The sequence below is a fragment of the Somniosus microcephalus genome, chromosome 11, assembly GCF_052327205.1.
Source record: "Somniosus microcephalus isolate GS21.2 chromosome 11, FLI_Smic_1.0, whole genome shotgun sequence".
Lineage (NCBI taxonomy): Eukaryota > Metazoa > Chordata > Chondrichthyes > Squaliformes > Somniosidae > Somniosus > Somniosus microcephalus.
In genome coordinates this window covers 187,003,918-187,021,566 of record NC_140997.1, presented here as the reverse complement: position 1 = coordinate 187,021,566, position 17,649 = coordinate 187,003,918, and the positions used below count along the sequence as shown (strand labels likewise).

General features: G+C 42.8%; 1 long non-coding RNA gene across 1 annotated transcript in view; it reads left to right on the top strand.

The window, feature by feature from the left end:
- Positions 1-1,532: 1,532 nt before the first annotated feature.
- LOC147111051 (uncharacterized) overlaps positions 1,533-17,649 on the top strand; it is a 66,480-nt gene continuing 50,363 nt past the window's right edge. Inside the window, exons 1-2 of the long non-coding RNA XR_015080032.1 lie at positions 1,533-1,672; positions 1,782-1,847. This is a non-coding gene — a long non-coding RNA (uncharacterized LOC147111051). The remainder of the gene's footprint in view (positions 1,673-1,781; positions 1,848-17,649) is intronic.

The following is a 17,649-nucleotide window of genomic DNA, read 5'->3' as shown; positions in this document are numbered from 1 at the left end:
TCAATTTGATACCATCCTTAACTTCCTTAGTTAGCCACGGATGGTTCATCCTTCTCGTGGAGACCGAGTCCCATCTTCACACAGACAATAACCTCCATCATGTCATGTGGTACTACCAATGTGCTAAACGGGACAGATTAAGAATAGATCTACTACAAAAGCAAAATACTGTGGATGCTGGAAATCTGAAATAAAAACAGAAAATGCTGGAAATACTCAGCAGGTCAGGCAGCATCTGTGGAGAGAGAAACAGAGTTAACGTTTCAGGTCGATGAACAGTTCTGACGAAGGGTCATCGACCTGAAACGTTAACTCTGTTTCTCTCTCCATAGAGGCTGCCTGACCTGCTGAATATTTCCAGCATTTTCTGTTTTTATTTAATAGATCTAACAGCTCAAATATGGACATCCATGAGGCTCTGTGGTCTATCAGCAACAGCGGAATTGTATGCCACCACAATCTGTAACCTCGTGCCTAGCATATCCCTCACTCCTCCATCACCATCAGACCGGATGACCAAAGCTCCCTTTAAGCTACGCGACCACACAGCCATGCAGCTGTCTGGAGGTGCCGCGCATCCCGGGACTGGCTTTTCAAATGGGAGCTTTTGTATGTGCGAAATTTTGAATGGGCTGCGCACCCCATTAAAGGGGCTGCACACCCAAAAACAATTAGGGGGAACATTGCAGATGACCAACTCTAGTTCAATGAGAAGTGTAGAAGAGCATGGTGCAGCACTAGGCATATCTGAAAATGAGGTGCCAACCTGGTGAAGCTGCAACACAGGACTACTTGCATGCTAAAAGCAGAAGCAGCATGCTATAGACAGAGCTAAGCGATCCCACAACCAACGGATCAGGTCAAATCTCTACTGTCCTGCCACATCCAGTCCCGAATGGTGGTGGACAATTAACAGAAGGAGGAGGCCCCATGAATATCCCCATCCTCAATGATGGCAAAGCCCAGCATGTGAGTGCAAAAGACAAGGCTGAAGTGTTCACAACCATCTTGAGCCAGAAGTGAGGAGTGGATGATTTTTCTCAGCCTCCTCTTGAGGTTCCCATCATCACAGATGCCAGTCTTCAGCCAATGATTCACTCCGGGTGACATCAAGAAATGGCTGAGTGCACTTGTCACAGCAAAGACTACCAGCCCCCCGACAATATCCAAGCTGTAGTGCGGAAAATGCAAAAAATACACCTCGTATAAGTATTTAATATGTTGCATTTTGTAAATTAATAGGATCTGTTTGGCCAAATTGGAAATGTAATTACTGCTTGTTGTATTCGATGCAACTTTAATACTGTGTCACTTGCTCCGATTCACGCGCACCTGCCATCGCTAAGGCAACAAAGGCGTTGGCTGTGGCTGTCCAATAGAAATAGTGCTGGCTGGTGTAGAGCCATTAGCCAATCAGAACTAGCCTTCCCCGACTCGGCCGCCTGAGCGAAGCTTGGTTGTCCAATAGGATCGGCTGAGACGCGGCGCCCGCCCCTCGCGTCAGCCCGCCCTCCCCCCCAGCTCCGTCAGTCTTCGGCAATTTTCGGCAAATCCGAATCTTTGCGAGATTTACATTTTGAGCTGTCAACAGCGGCTGGACTGGGATAGCTCGCTGTGGTCTTCACACCAATCAGCATAATCACAACCTTCAGAGATGGACATAATTAATCAGGTAAGAGCTACACGTCCACACATTTCAAGTTACATTGGTGAAATAAAACAATAGTAAGATTGTTCAGAGTCATTTTCTCTAAAATATTCTTTACACTTTATCCTGCTAGCTTGTAGCATCTGGTACATTTCGCATCGCGAAGGAGCCTCTGGGGTTTGTGCGCCTCCTCGAATGGGTAAGTTTTGCAGAAAACACACTTGTGACATTTGAGAAGGGACGTGGCACGCAATGAAATTATGATATTGCTTTAGGACGCTCTTTGGTTTGTTTGACTGATTTATCGTTGGCTTGATTGTTAAGTCGAATGCAATACTGGATTTGTTAAAAAAAACAATTCAACGAACATATAGGTTAAGCAGATGACTCTGTGCACTGCTGGTTCGAAGTCTTGTATTTGGTTCCCAACAAAAATCCAATACAAAGGTTTTCTCCAGAGAACGTGATGCCGCCCCTTCCCCTTACCAGTTGTTTATACCTTTAGGCAAAGGATCTGTTATGAATTACTGCGCAAACTAGTGCGTTTGAAATGTTTTTTTCTAGCCACATTTGATTTAAAAAATAAAGTCTCGTTATATATTTGGCGGCCAGTAATTGATGACAAAAAAGATTTGACGTTGGAGTTCGATGGTAGGAAGCAAGGCGTTGCAGCTCTTGTATCCAAAACAAATGGGATACGATTATTATTTGTCAATCGATATACTTGCATTTAGCCATTTTACGTCTTAATTGACTTTTTTATTTTTTGTGTTGAACATACCGACTCTATAACAAACGTTTTTGAGAGGTTGGCGCTATTTGCTTCGATTTCCTTTTCGTACACATTCCTGATATACAAACGCTCAGACCAACCGTATTGAAATGAACTTGGAATCATATTTTCTTGTTTCTAAAATCATGTTATGTCACAGTGGATTATCTCTTTGTCTGTTAAACCTGGTAATATCATATATGACTGATATGTTAAAGGATAAATTTATAGTAAATTAAGTTTCGTTTCCAGATGGTAAATATAATTGCCTTGGAAGAAACCCGGAGGGAATGATGTTTGTTTAGAGGACAGTGAGCACTGATTTATTTACAGTGTGCTTAGCTAGCCTTGGAGTGCTTTGATTTGTACCAAAATGTATTAATGTTGTTAAAGTTGTAATGAGAATCCCGTCGTAGGATTTTTTTATTTAAAAATTTTGACTGCATATCTAGACCTCAAAATTTAGAGGAATAATTGTCACTTTCAAAACTCTATCCAAATAACAATTGTTTTATTCTGACAAAATTTGAGTACCTTAAAGCTTCTTTAATTGCTGTGTGAATAAAGTAGAAAAAGTATTATTTATTTATTATGTATGGTGGTATTTTCCGGCCAGTGCCAGTAATTGGGGTAGGATCTACAGTTCAGACAATTAGTACCTGAATTTACTGCTTGCCTTCTAAGTCTATTTAACACAAAATAAAATGTAATTATATCGATTAAGATTGCTTTCTATGATTAATCCTTTCCAAGTGGTGTTTCAGAATGGATATTAAAAGTGTATATTATGACCATTATGGGATATATAAATCATTTTATGTATAAAGAAAACAATGTTGTTCTTATTCGTAAATGATACATATCAGTCTGTAAAAGAACATAATTTCAGATTATAATTTGCTAAACAGAACAATAAATGGTTATATGTTTTAAAATTGACATTCACCATGCTTAATTTTTCTTTATTTAGTACTTAGCTTCTTGTTATCTTGAATCACACATATTGTCAGCAAGTTGATGTATTACCTATGATCAAAAGTGAAACCATTGACAATAATTGTTAAAGGAACAGTGTCACAATTGTGAAGTGAAGTGAAGTATCCTGCAAGATGCTTTTATCATGTTTATACACAAAGAACAATGCAATTCCTTGATTGACAATGAAATGAAATATTGCTTTACTGATTCATGCCTAGCCCTGTATATATTTATTATTTTTGAAAACCAGAATGTAAACATTTGTGCAGCATCACCAACTGGCAAATATGGCAATGCTAAAGTGGAAGTTTTGGAGTTGACAATTCCAGCAGCTGAATTTGAGGTACCAACAATTCTTTAAAGAGATACAAAGTAAGTACAAAGTAAGTTCCCTGGTAGCTGAAGTAGTTGTTTGCTTAACTAGTAATTAAAGTTTCTGAAGTTTGAGCTTCACATCTATCTGGAACTCAAGTTTTGTTTGCTTTACTTGGCTGACTCCTTTCAATGTTCACTTACACTGCTGGCTGTTCTGTCTTGGAGGCAGGGAAAATTGATCATGTCCACTTCACACCACTTGAATAATTCCTCCTGACAGATAATCACAGAGCAGGATTGAGCCCAGATCCTCCTGTTCATTCATCTAGAGGAGGTATATGGTGGCAAATGACACAGACAAAGAGAAAAACTGGGCTACAAAGAAAGTAAATCCAAAAACTCCAAAGCATTACCTCTTACAGCTAGCATTATCACAACTACATTTTTAGCAATAACACTTATGAAAAAAACACTCAGTGGTACCCTTTCTAAGTGAATATTCAAAGATTTAGATGAGCCATCCACACACTAAAACTTTAAATTGATTAAATAGTGAAAGACATTCATAATGAATACGTAATAATTGGTAAGTTTTTAGCTCACATGGGGAAGTGCGTATTTAGTTATAGTTAACAGGTTGTGTACTGTAATGGATCATATACTCCTTGTACTTGTTACAAATAAGCAGTTTTCACATATCTACTCACCCTGCATAATTGCCACAATGTTCTTACCTTCGAGTGAAAATTTCTAAGCACATTTGCTTTGAAATATTTAGCAATAAAATGATATATTTCTGAATTTTGTTGCTTTTACACCAAGGAAATTATATGGAGCTTTGTAGGTGGATGTCCCCAATTTCACATTGCCTTCAATAACTTTGATTTTAATTGGCTAATACTTAGTTGCTATTCATATCATTTATGGATGCCTAACATTGAGATATGCACAATATTGATGCTAATGTTCAAATATTTCAAGAATAAAAGAACAGAAAATAATAGAATAATGCAACTAGAACTGTAAAGGAACTGTGGAATAGACAAAGGAAGAAAATTCATTGACATCGTTTCAGTTTATGAATTGTGGATTTATTAATATCAATTGTGTTATGGTAGAAATCTCCTGCCACATCCAAATCCATTGCCATTACTTGATTGAGAATGCTTCTGGATGTTTCAAAATCTTATACTCAATAGCCTAAAAATTACTACTGTTGATATTAGAAAAGGAATGCTTAACACACATGTATGACATTCCTCTGTCTGCCATTTTAGCAGAAGTGTTAACCCATTTGAAATAAACAGGTTAACACTAGCGTTTAAATAGTGGATAGAAGAATTTCATGTGAATGTACTCATTGATTTATATCATTAACAATCATTTCTAGCCTCATTATATCATTTATTTATTTTCTTTTGCTAATGACATAGATATATTTCAACACAATTATGATACAAAGGAATAAATAATGTGTTTGCCAAAGAGCAACGTGATATATTTTCCTAGTGAGAAGACTAGACGTGACCCATGCAATTTCATTATTCTTGTGTTGTTCAGTTGGGTCACTAGGTGTGAAAAGATCTGTTTAGTGGGAATGGAAATAGGAAGTATTGTATATGACATGTATATGTGAACCTAGATCTTTTGCTCATTGGTAACACCAAAAGAAATGCAACATGGCAGGAATTCTGCCCAGTGCAAAGATGTGCCCCTGATCCTATTTACATTTGCAGGGTCAATGTTATTTAAATAATTTTGTAGGGACAATTGTTGTGGCAGAATCCTGTCACATCATAGAATAGCTGATCTCTGGAGCAGCCGAAGAAAAGCAGAATTGAAAAAAAATCCAAATCTCAGGGCTGGATAGTTTAACCGATTGCCCTTTATCAGTTCAACCCCTTTCAGAAGGATTTAAAAATGAAATCCCCCAATCACCACCCATAGTAATTGTGCCATCCTTTGCAGAATGGGCAGACAGGTGACAAATAGAATTTAATGTGGATGTGTGAATGCATTCTGGGAGAAAAAACAAGGAATGGGAGTATATACTCAGTGAAAAGACACTGAAGCGTAGAGCGACCTAGAGGTTCAAGTACATAATACACCCAAAGTCCATGTGCCGGTAGATAAAGCCATAAAAAAGGCTTAACAGCACTTTGGGTTTTATAAATGGGACATAGAGTACAAGAGTAAAGATATAATGATAAATTTATACAAAACATTGGTTAGGTCACAATTACAGTAATGTGTGCAGTTTTGGGTGCTCCATTATAGAAAGGGCATTAAAGCCATAGTGAGCGTACAACGGAGATTCAACAGGATGATGCTGAGGAAACTATAGTTATGAGGAGAGACTCAGAGGCAGCTCATCTTGAGAGGCAAATGAGACACTAACTCACCTAGAATTTTGTGTGTATGTGCGAGCAGTGAGTCGATGTCACTGTAGGCAGCACCCAGCAGATTGTGCAATCTTCAACCAGCAGCAAATTTCTCTATTTGGGCCGACTACACAACTGCCCCACTCCCCTTCTTCCCCTCTCTCCGGAGTCCACTGACACCTCCCCCTCTCTCCAGCTTCTGTTGTCACCTCTCAGGAAGCAAGCTTCCAACGCCCAGTTAACGGAATTGAGTGTGTGGGTGGGGATTGTTAATGAGTCTCAAACGAGGTTGAAATAACAGTCACGCAGTAAGTTAATCCGCTGTTTCTATATATTAAACAGAGATTCACAGTCTATCTTTTCAAATAGAATATCTAACTCCAATATCACCTCAAACAAGAATATAGGAAAATAACCTGCAATATTTTAGCTCTTAAGGAATGGAATTTGAATATGACACACGTTATCAGAGCTCCAGGCTGGAGCTTCTTGATATAAATGTAAGTTGTTATAGTATTATGCTCCATCCAACTTCAGGAATTTGAAAAAATTACCATTGATTTGTAATCCTCACTGACAACCTAGAGCAGCAAAATTTTGCACAACAGTCTGGTGCTGCTCCAGTTAGTTTTTTTCTACAAAGTTTTGGCTGCTTTTTTAAAGTCCAATCTGGACGTAAAGGTTTAAAAGAAAACAATGCTGAATAATGCAGTTAACAAATGATAATATACAGCTTATAAAGTTGGGGGCAGGATTCCACAGGAAGGGCCTGTTGTCATCGTAACATGCTGGCTTGGTTAAGCATGTATAGCTGTGCCTCAGCTATCCAAAAAGCCATCGAGAGAGACTTTAGATACTGGGACTATTTCTATTGGAGAAGAGGATAAGAGAAGATTTAATGGAGGTTTTTTTTATTATGAAGGGATTTGATGAAGTGAATAAGGAAAGACTATTTCCTCTGGTTGGGGAGTTGCTGATGAGAGGTCATCAATTTAAAACTCACTGAGAGTAAGGTAAGACATTACAGGAGTTGTTGCAGCATGGAATCCTTTGTCATTGGGAGTGGTTGAAGCAGAGATTGTACCACTTATTCAGGAAAATTGGAAAATATTTGAAGCAGAGGAAGACACAATGCTAAGGAGTGAGAACAGGGCAGTGGGATTCGTTTCGATTACTCTAGAGCTGGCGCAAACACAGTGGGCCAAATGGCCTCCTTCTGTGCTGTAAATATATAAGATTTATGGCACAAATGACCAGAAACACATCATTTGATATATTCCCGTCATTCGCCTCTAATTATAAAACACCCACCCATATCTGGGCTATGTGTTATATGCCCAATATCACTTCTCATGGAAAATGATAGAATGAGGGGATGGCTGGGCAGCTAGCGGAATGGCTCCCAAAGAATGTCCTGATGTATTCTACTGGAGTTATGCTATTTGTGTGGAAAATCTGAGCCATCATATTTAAAGCCTGAAGTTTTTGCACTTTATGAACATTAAAATCTCTGTTAAACCTCGTTTGCTGGGACAGTTTTGGCTGTTTGCACAGTGGTGCAAATGAAAAGTGCCAATTTGCATCAGTTGCTGACAGGTTTAGCACTCTGCACGTGTGTGATTCAATGCATACTCATGAGGATAGAGATTTCCACAGCCTCCAGAATCTTCACTCTGTTTTCTTCTGTCAGTTCCTTTCAGTCTTTTTCAATTGGGAAACAATAAATGCAAATACAGTATGCAGTGTAAGGTTTAAAGAAAGAGAAGTAAATTCATTGATTTGTATTACTTGCTTTTAAGCTTGACTGACACATAAAATACCTCAGTGTGTAACCTATGCTTGGAACTGACCCTGTTTAAACCCCACAGTTGAGATTGGGAAGAAGTATTTTAATGAACCTTTGGGTTTGGCTTGATTGAATCCCTGCACTTCATAAATCCAAAATTTGCAGTATTTTGGGGTATAATGAAAGTTGACAGAGCCTGAAACTTGCTCTTAAAACTGTGAAAAAAGTGACCTATTTGTATTCCTTTTGGATGCTGTGCTTATATCTCACTGTGAGTTCAGGTGTTCGTAAATAGCCAGCAGTTTATGATAGCCATTATGTTCAGTAACAGTGCGACATTTCTGTTTATTGAAAATAATAAAATTACTAATTAGCAATTTCTAAGACTGTCAAAGAAAATGTTTCCTGTATTAGAAAAAGCCATTAATTAAAATGACAAAATAACATTACATATCTTTGAAAGCTTAATTGGTTGCAAAAGGTCATTATATGCCTTTCTGTGATGAGCAATGGCTTTGTACCATAATTAAGCTTGTTAAAATCATATGGCAGAACATTTTCAAATGTCTAACCATGAACATGCTCTATTTGGAAGATGATTTGTCAGTCTTTTTTATCTGTTGGGAGGCAGAAAAATACATATACATCTGTAGTCATACATAATTATCACTAGATTTGGTTCTGGTGAAATTAGCAATATATTTAGGTAACTTCTCTTGAACACTAGCAGCTTATGATTATCACTGCAACCCATGGTTCAAGTTACAAAACTATAGGTAACAGTTGATAGAATAAACAAGCTGCAGATATGGATCTTGAGGTTGATGAAAGCCTTATCTTTCTCCATATGCTGCACCATAATGGGTTAAATGTTGTTGAAGTCATGCACTAGCTGCAGTCTTCAAGTAAACATATTCTACAATTTTCAGTTGGTTCCATTTTGAGGTTTTAGTTGTGCTTTGATGGACTCATGACTGCAGACTTTGGATATTTATTTTCAGACCTGATTTTCTGCAAGATTTCTGAACTTGTTCCATAGTTAACAAGTGGTTCAGTGGTAAGTGTTGTATTGTCCATGTTCAGTAACTTTAAACCACAGACGTTTTAATGTTCAATTCTCTTAATAAGAACATAAATAGGAGCAGGAGTAGGTGATTCGGCCCTTCGAGCCTGCTCCGCCATACAATAAGATAATGGCTGAGCGTTTACCTCAACTTCACCTTCCCATCCTATCCCCATATCCCTTGATTCCCTTAGTATCCATAAATTTATTGATCTCTGCCTTGAATATACTGAGCATCCACAGCCCTCTGGGGTAGAGAATTCCAAAGATTCACAATCCTTTGGGTGAAGAAATTTCTACTCAAGTCAAACAAATTGCAGGCACAACTAAAGGCTTAAGAATTATTGACAAAATTGCAAATATTCTCATCACTCACAAAGTTTGTTTTACTCCTATATTTTTCCCTTGTGTGTCATTAGCATCTCAATGTTGGTTTTTATGTGATGTATGACTAAGTGTTCTCCAGACGAGGAAAAAATATTGATGTATCCCTATAAACCCAATAGGTGAGCTGCGGGGTGGGGGGAATAGAGATAGACATCCTTCATTTTAACAGTCTGATACCCTCATACCTCTTACTTCAGCTCTCCCATGCCACTTGGCAGTCACTCCGCAACTGCTAGCTTCTCTTCATTTACTGTATCTTTTTGAAGGAGAAATTAGTGCATGAGAGATGAATCATTAGAGAGGATATGCCCATCTTAAAACAACTTAATCTGTGCAAGAATAAGGCCATAGAGTTTATGAAGAGGCACTCAGCTCATGCCATCCTTTGACCTGATTTTCTTCCCTGAAAAGGGCAGGAAGGACCACATTTCAAAGGATGAATGTTCCATTATGTCTGGCATTGACATGTAGTATCCTCTGCATGTTATCACACACAATCTGTACATTGCAGGAGTGGAAGAACTCTCAGTTGAGGTAGTTGAGGGGCTGTTCTGCGGGAGCACCCTGGACCATGGGAAGCCAATAACCTCTTAGAAGTGGATGGCTCTATCTCACTGCTGCCTTGCTGTGATGGCAAAGGTAATTAATTCACCAGCTATCCTGTAAAGTGTATTAGTAATCCTCCATAATAATGGCATGCAAGAGCATTCCCATAAGGAATGCCACACCGCCTCTTGATAAATCCTCACTGCAGGTCGGAAGTGGGTGAAAAATCTGCCAATGGTCTGACCCTGTCAGAAGCAGGGAAAAGCAAGTCCAGATCTGTGTAGTTAGAATGATAAAAGAAATGATGAGAAAAAGGTGTTTCCCAGCTACAGAAATCGCTAATGAAACTCTCTAGACTCTTCAGGCTAGAAACTTCTCACTTATACCTGCCTCAGCTGATCTTGGCATCCTGTAGGTCAGCACGAATAGGAGTGATGGGCCAGTTGGATTTGGTATAAGAACATAAGAACATAAGAACATAAGAAATAGGAGCAGGAGTAGGCCAATTGGCCCCTCGAGCCTGCTCCACCATTCAATAAGATCATGGCTGATCTGATCCTAACTTCAAATCTTCTATCACTCTCCATCCCATCCGAACCCATGTGATCTCCCGGGAGAGGCGAAAAACCAGATAAAAAACCCAATGGCCAATTTGGGAGAAAAAATCTGGGAAATTCCTCTCCGACCCATCTAGGCGATCGAAACTCTTCCAGGAGATCACTCTGTCCCTATATTTTCTACAGTACTTACCTTCTGTAAAGGCAATCTCCACCCCAGCCAGGAACAGGAATAAAATCATCTCCTGAAATCTAACACAGAATTAGAACACAAGAAGTAGGAGCAGAACCAGGCTACATGGCCCCTGGGCCCGCTCCACTACCCACAGGGCCATGACCATTCCGAACCTAGACTCATGTCCAATTTCCTGCCCGCTCCCCGTAACCCTTAATTCCCTTTACTTCTAGGAAACTATCTATTTCTGTTTTAAATTTATTTAATGATGTAGCTTCCACAGCTTTCTGGGGCAGCAAATTCCACAAACCTACCACCCTCTGAGTGAAGAAGTTTCTCCTCATCTCAGTTTTGAAAGAGCAGCCCCTTATTTTAAGATTATGCCCCCTAGTTCTAGTTTCACCCATCATTGGGAACATCCTCACCGCATCCACCCGATCAAGCCCCTTCACAATCTTATATGTTTCAATAAGATCGCCTCTCATTCTTCTGAACTCCAATGAGTAGAGTCCCAATCTACTCAACCTCTCCTCATATGACCACCCCCTCATCCCCGGGATTAACCGAGTGAACCTTCTTTGTACTGACTCGAGAGCAAGTATGTCTTTTCTTAAGTATGGACACCAAAACTGTATGCAGTATTCCAGGTGCGGTCTCACCAATACCTTGTATAACTGCAGCAATACCTCCCTGTTTTTATATTCTATCCCCCTAGCAATAAAAGCCAACATTCCATTGGCCTTCTTTATCACTTGCTGCACCTGCATACTAGATTTTGAGTTTCGTGCACCAGTACCCCCAGATTCCTTTGTACTACAGTACTTTCCAGTTTCTTGCCATTAAGATAATAACTTGCTCTATGATTTTTCCTGCCAAAGTGCATAACCTCACACTTTCCAGTATTGTATTCCATCTGCCAAACCTCTGCCCACTTACTTAGCCTGTCTATGTCACTTTGCAGGTTTTTTATGTCCTCCTCACTCACTACTTTCCCTCCCATCTTTGTATCATCTGCAAACTTTGATATGTTACACTCAGTCCCCTCCTCCAAATCGTTAACATAGATTGTAAAGAGTTGGGGACCCAGCACTGACCCCTGCGGAACACCACTAGTTACTGATTGCCAGTCTGAGAATGAACCATTTATCCCAACTCTTTGCTTTCTGTTAGCGAGCCAATTCTCCACCCACGCCAGGATATTACCCCCAATCCTGTGATTTTTTATCTTGAGCAATAATCTTTTGTGTGGCACCTTGTCAAATGCCTTTTGGAAGTCTAAATACACTACGTCCACTGGTTCTCATTTATCCACCCTGTATGTTACTTCCTCAAAGAACTCAAGCAAATTTGTCAAACATGACTTCCCCTTCATGAAACCATGCTGAGTTTGTCCTATTAAATTATGTTTATCCAAATGTCCCATTACTGTCTCCTTAATAATGGACTCTAACATTTTACCAACCACAGATGTTAGGCTAACAGGTCTATAGTTTCCAGCCTTCTGCCTACTACCCTTTTTAAATAAGGGTGTTACATTAGCAGTTTTCCAATCTGCCGGGACCTTTGCTGAGTCCAGGGAGTTTTGGAAAATTATTACCAATGCATCCACAATCCCTACCGCCACTTCCCTCAAGACCCTAGGATGTAAGCCATCAGGTCCAGGGGATTTATCCGGCTTAAGTCCCATTATTTTACCAAGTACCACTTCCTTAGTGATTTTAATCGTATTTAGCTCCTCTCCCCCTAGAGCCCCCTGTTTGTCCAGTGTTGGGATATTCTTAGTGTCCTCTACCATAAAGACTGATACAAAATATTTGTTCAGCGTTTTTGCCATCTCCATGTTTCCCACCATTAATTTCCCAGCCTCATCCTCTAAGGGACCAACACTTACTTTAGCCACCCTTTTTCTTTTTATATAACTATAGAAACTTTTGCTATCCGTTTTTATATTTTTTGCTAATTTACTTTCATAATCTATCTTCCCTTTCTTAATCAATCTTTTAGTTATTTTTTGCTGTCTTTTAAAGACTTCCCAATCTTCTATCCTCCCACTAGATTTGGCTACCTTATATGCCCTTGTTTTTAGTCGGATACTATCCTTAATTACTTTACTTAGCCACGGATGGCTATCTTTTCTTTTACACCCTTTTTTCCTCAGTGGAATATATATTTTTTGGAAGTTGTAAAATAACTCCTTAAATGTACACTACTGATCATGTACCGTCTTACCCTTTAATCTATTTTCCCAGTCCACTCTAATCAATTCCGCTCTCATACCTTCATAGTCCCCTTTATTCAAGCTCAACACGCTTGTATGGGACAGGATGTGGGCAGCAGAGTTTCGGATGAGTTTTGAATATCAAATTTTAAATGTTTTCAGAGCACAGGTAAAGCTGTTTACATTCGCAAAACATTTAAAACAACTCTGTGTTTAAGCATATAAATTTGGCTGCATATAGTGACATCACAAGTCTCAGCCAGAATGGAGCTGAATGGGTAATTCCCAGGTCAATCACACCTGGAGACTGCACTGCTGTAAGTGACTGGGATTGATTTTGCACACATAATTTGTATTATGTAACTATCCTCCATTCACTGCATTTTGCTGGAGAAATAATCCTGCTTTTATCGGGAGACTTTGTTGTAGTTTCGGTCCTGAGTTGTGTTTGCTATAGTTCATAGATACTAAATTGACCTGTGTTTGCTGTGTAAATAGACTGTTGTAGTGCACTGTTGAAATAGACTCTGTTTACAGTTGGCGAGTAAATAGACTTTATTTGCTGCAAAATAGACTGTCTTTTGTAAATCTTACCATAAGTCCTGCCCACCTCCAGCTCATTGGCTGATACAGTGGCCCCAATATTTGTGGGGAAGAAGCAGAGGGAGATCTTTCCCGCAACTCCATGTTTGAATAGCTCCAATCAGTTTCCTGCCCTACCGAAACGGCTCTCATCAAAGTACCAAATGACATCCTTTGTGACTGTGACAAAGGTAAATTATCCCTCCTCGTCCTTCTTGACTTGTCTGCAGCTTTTGACACAGTTGGCCACTCCATCCTTCTCCAACGCCTCTTCACCGTCATCCAGCTGGGTGGGACTGCACTCGCCTGGTTCCATTCTTATCTATCTAATTGTAGCCAGAGAATCACCTGCAATGGCTTCTCTTCCCACTCTCTTCCCATCGTTACCTCTGGTGTCCCCCAAGGATCTATCCTTGGCCTCCTCCTATTTCTCATCTACATGCTGCCCCTTGGTGACATCATCTGAAAACACAGCATCAGTTTCCACATGTACGCTGACTACACCCAGCTCTACCTCACCACCACTTCTCTCGACCCCTCCACGGTCTCTAAATTGTCAGATTGCTTGTCCGACATCCAGTACTGGATGAGCAGAAATTGTCTCCAATTAAATATTGGGAAGATCGATGTAATTGCTTTCGGTCCCCGCCACAAACTCCATTCCCTAGCCACTGACTCCATCACTCTCCCTAACATCCGTCTGAGGCTGAACCACACTGTTCGCAACCTTGGTGTCATATTTGACCCTGAAATGAGCTTCTGACCACATATCCGTGGCATAACTAAGACCGCCTATTTCCACCTCTCTAATATCGCCCGTCTCCGCCCCTGCCTCAGCTCTTCTGCTGCTGATGAAGGTATATTTACTAGTCCTAGCCCCTTTAGGACTAACCTGGATCAGGCGTATTTCTCAGACGTTCACTTTCAACTAAAGTTCGAGGTAGCCGAATCCTAAAGACGCTTAATTGGGTCTAAAGGTCCGGGCTATCTCTTCCTAAAGGAAAGGAACAACCTGAGAATGTTACCTTCCTCCAGATAGCGCTTTTAATAAGTTTAGCTGGACTGTAACGTTCCGGATATTATGAGGGTCCGGGAAACTCGCTCAGAATTCTGCAACTCCTCTCCAAAGAGTGTACAGAGATTGAGTTTGCAAATTTTTGATACAGAAGTCTTATGTGAGACAATTCTAAAAATATATAGATTTTTTAAAGAACCGACATGCAATTTACAGTTGGTGAGTCAATCGCAACATTAACCGTTCTAAAAGAGAAAAAAATGCTATCATTATTAACAGAGAATCTTACTTTTAAATCTTAACTTCACTACAGTATTACAGTTCTTAAAGTTCTTATACAGGATATTCACCAATATCAAATACCTTTGATTCCCCAAGGTACAAAGAGTGGTAGACTACAGAGCCGCCTCTGAAGCCGAGAACCGCTTTGCCTGATTAAAGCAAGTCTGTTATCCCATTTGAGAGTTCAATATTTATACCCTTTTCCAGTGGTATTTCCTTTAAGGTTTTCTGCTGATGCAAGCTAATTATCTTTAGTCATTTTTCTGCTGACTTCTGCAACTCTTACTGCCACCTCAACCAGAATCATGTCTCATCTCTAGGTGTTCTAAGTTTACCATATAAAAACGGTGTGAGGGCAGGTGTTCCTTACTTTATGTCATCTTTACGAGGGCAGATGTTCCTTATCTTATGTGCTTCATTACGAAGTGTAAATTAGAACACCTTATCCAGGGTGAACCATTGTTTTGTTCCCAAAAGTTCAGCTTGTCGGAGCCCTTCACCTTCTGTTTCAATATGGTTATTTATTCAGGGTTAACAACTATCTTATCTCAATAGCCAGAATGCTTTCATAGTTAGGTTTCTAAATTTCCAAACCCAGTTTGTCATGTTTAAATAAGGCCAGAATTTTTTCATAAGAAATTTTTTTTTTTGAATAAGTTATATGGCTTATTCCTTCACACTGAAACCCTCATCCATGCCTTTGTTACCTCTAGACTTGACTATTCCAACACACTCCTGGCTGGCCTCCCACATTCTACCCTACATAAATTTGAGGTCATCCAAAACTCGGCTGCCCGTGTCCTAACTCACACCAAGACCTGTTCACCCATCACCCCTGTGCTCGCTGACCTACATTGGCTCCCTCCTGGCCCACAACAGTGCTGTAAATGCACTTACCTTATCGATCCGGCACTTCTCACCTCCTTTTACCTGCCAGGTTTTCCGAGGTTGGGGTAACCCGGCCGAAATGGATTAAAAATAAAGGAGGGAATTTTAACCCCCAAAAACGGGTCGTTCAGGTGGGAGGTTAAAATGGCAGAAATCTGAAACAGGAACCCAACCCACCTCGAACATGCCCACTTCCAGTTTTAATGGAGGCAGGATTGGGCGAGGGGTGGGGTTACGGTGACCACTCTGCTTGCAGGAGGCGGGTTGGCCATTTAAATATTTTAATGAGGCTGCGTGCCTTCATTTAACAGTGATTCTATTTTTAACCACAGTCGTCCGCATCCCTGGCCTCAGGAAACCAGACAGCTGAAAGGAGGCGAGAAGGTCTAACTCCATGAGGTAAGTGCCTTTACAGCATTGCTTGTGGGCCAGACGGAGCAGGAGTGTTTCCTGCAGGCCCAGCAAGTTACCCTGTAAACACCCCCCCAACTCCCACGAACTGTCTGCTCCACTCCCCCGTGATCGTAAACCCCCGCCCACCATCTGCTCCCCCCGCCCACCATCTGCTCCCCCGCCCACCATCTGCTCCCCCCACCCACCATCTGCTCCCCCCGAACACCATCTGCTCCCCCTGCCCACCATCTGCTCCCCCCCGCCCACCATCTGCTCCCCCCACCCACCATCTGCTCCCCCCGCCCACCATCTGCTCCCCCCGACTACCATCTGCTCCCTCCCACTCACCATCTGCTCCCCCGCCCACCATCTGCTTCCCCCCCGCCCACCATCTGCTCCCTCCCGCTCACCATCTGCTCCCCCCCACCCACCATCTGCTCCCCCCGACTACCATCTGCTCCCCCCCACCCACCATCTGCTTCCCCCACCCACCATCTGCTCCCCACACCCACCATCTGCTCCCTCCCGCTCACCATCTGCTCCCCCGCCCACCATCTGCTTCCCCCCGCCCACCATCTGCTCCCCCCCGCCCACCATCTGCACCCCCCCACCCACCATCTGCTCCCTCCCGCTCACCATCTGCTCCCCCGCCCACCATCTGCTCCCCCGCCCACCATCTGCTCCCCCCACCCACCATCTGCTCCCCCCGAACACCATCTGCTCCCCCTGCCCACCATCTGCTCCCCCCCGCCCACCATCTGCTCCCCCCACCCACCATCTGCTCCCCCCGCCCACCATCTGCTCCCCCTGACTACCATCTGTTCCCCCCCACCCACCATCTGTTTCCCCCACCCACCATCTGCTCCCCACACCCACCATCTGCTACCCCCCGCCCACCATCTGCTCCATCCCGCCCACCATCTGCTCCCCCCGCCCACCATCTGCTCCCCCCCGCCCACCATCTGCTCCCCCGGCCACCACCTGCTCCCCCCGACTACCATCTGCTCCCCCCGACCACCACCTGCTCCCCCCGCCCACCATCTGCTCCCCCTCACCCACCATCTGCTCCCCCCCGCCCACCATCTGCTCCCCCCGCCCACCATCTGCTCCCCCCCACCCACCATCTGCTCCCCCCCACCCACCATCTGCTCCCCCCGCCCACCATCTGCTCCTCGCCCCGACTACCATCTGCTCCCCCCCACCCACCATCTGCTCCCCCTCGCCCACCATCTGCTCCTCGCCCCGACTACCATCTGCTCCCCCTGCCCACCATCTGCTCCCCCCGCCCACCATCTGCTCCCACGCCTACCATCTGCTCCCCCCGACCACCACCTGCTCCCCCCGCCCACCACCTGCTCCCCCCGACCACCACCTGCTCCCCCCGCCCACCATCTGCTCCCCCTCGCCCACCATCTGCTCCCCCGCCCACCATCTGCTTCCCCCCGCCCACCATCTGCTCCCCCCCGCCCACCATCTGCACCCCCCCACCCACCATCTGCTCCCTCCCGCTCACCATCTGCTCCCCCGCCCACCATCTGCTCCCCCGCCCACCATCTGCTCCCCCCGCCCACCATCTGCTCCCCCCCACCCACCATCTGCTCCCCCCCACCCACCATCTGCTCCCCCCCGCCCACCATCTGCTCCCCCTCGCCCACCATCTGCT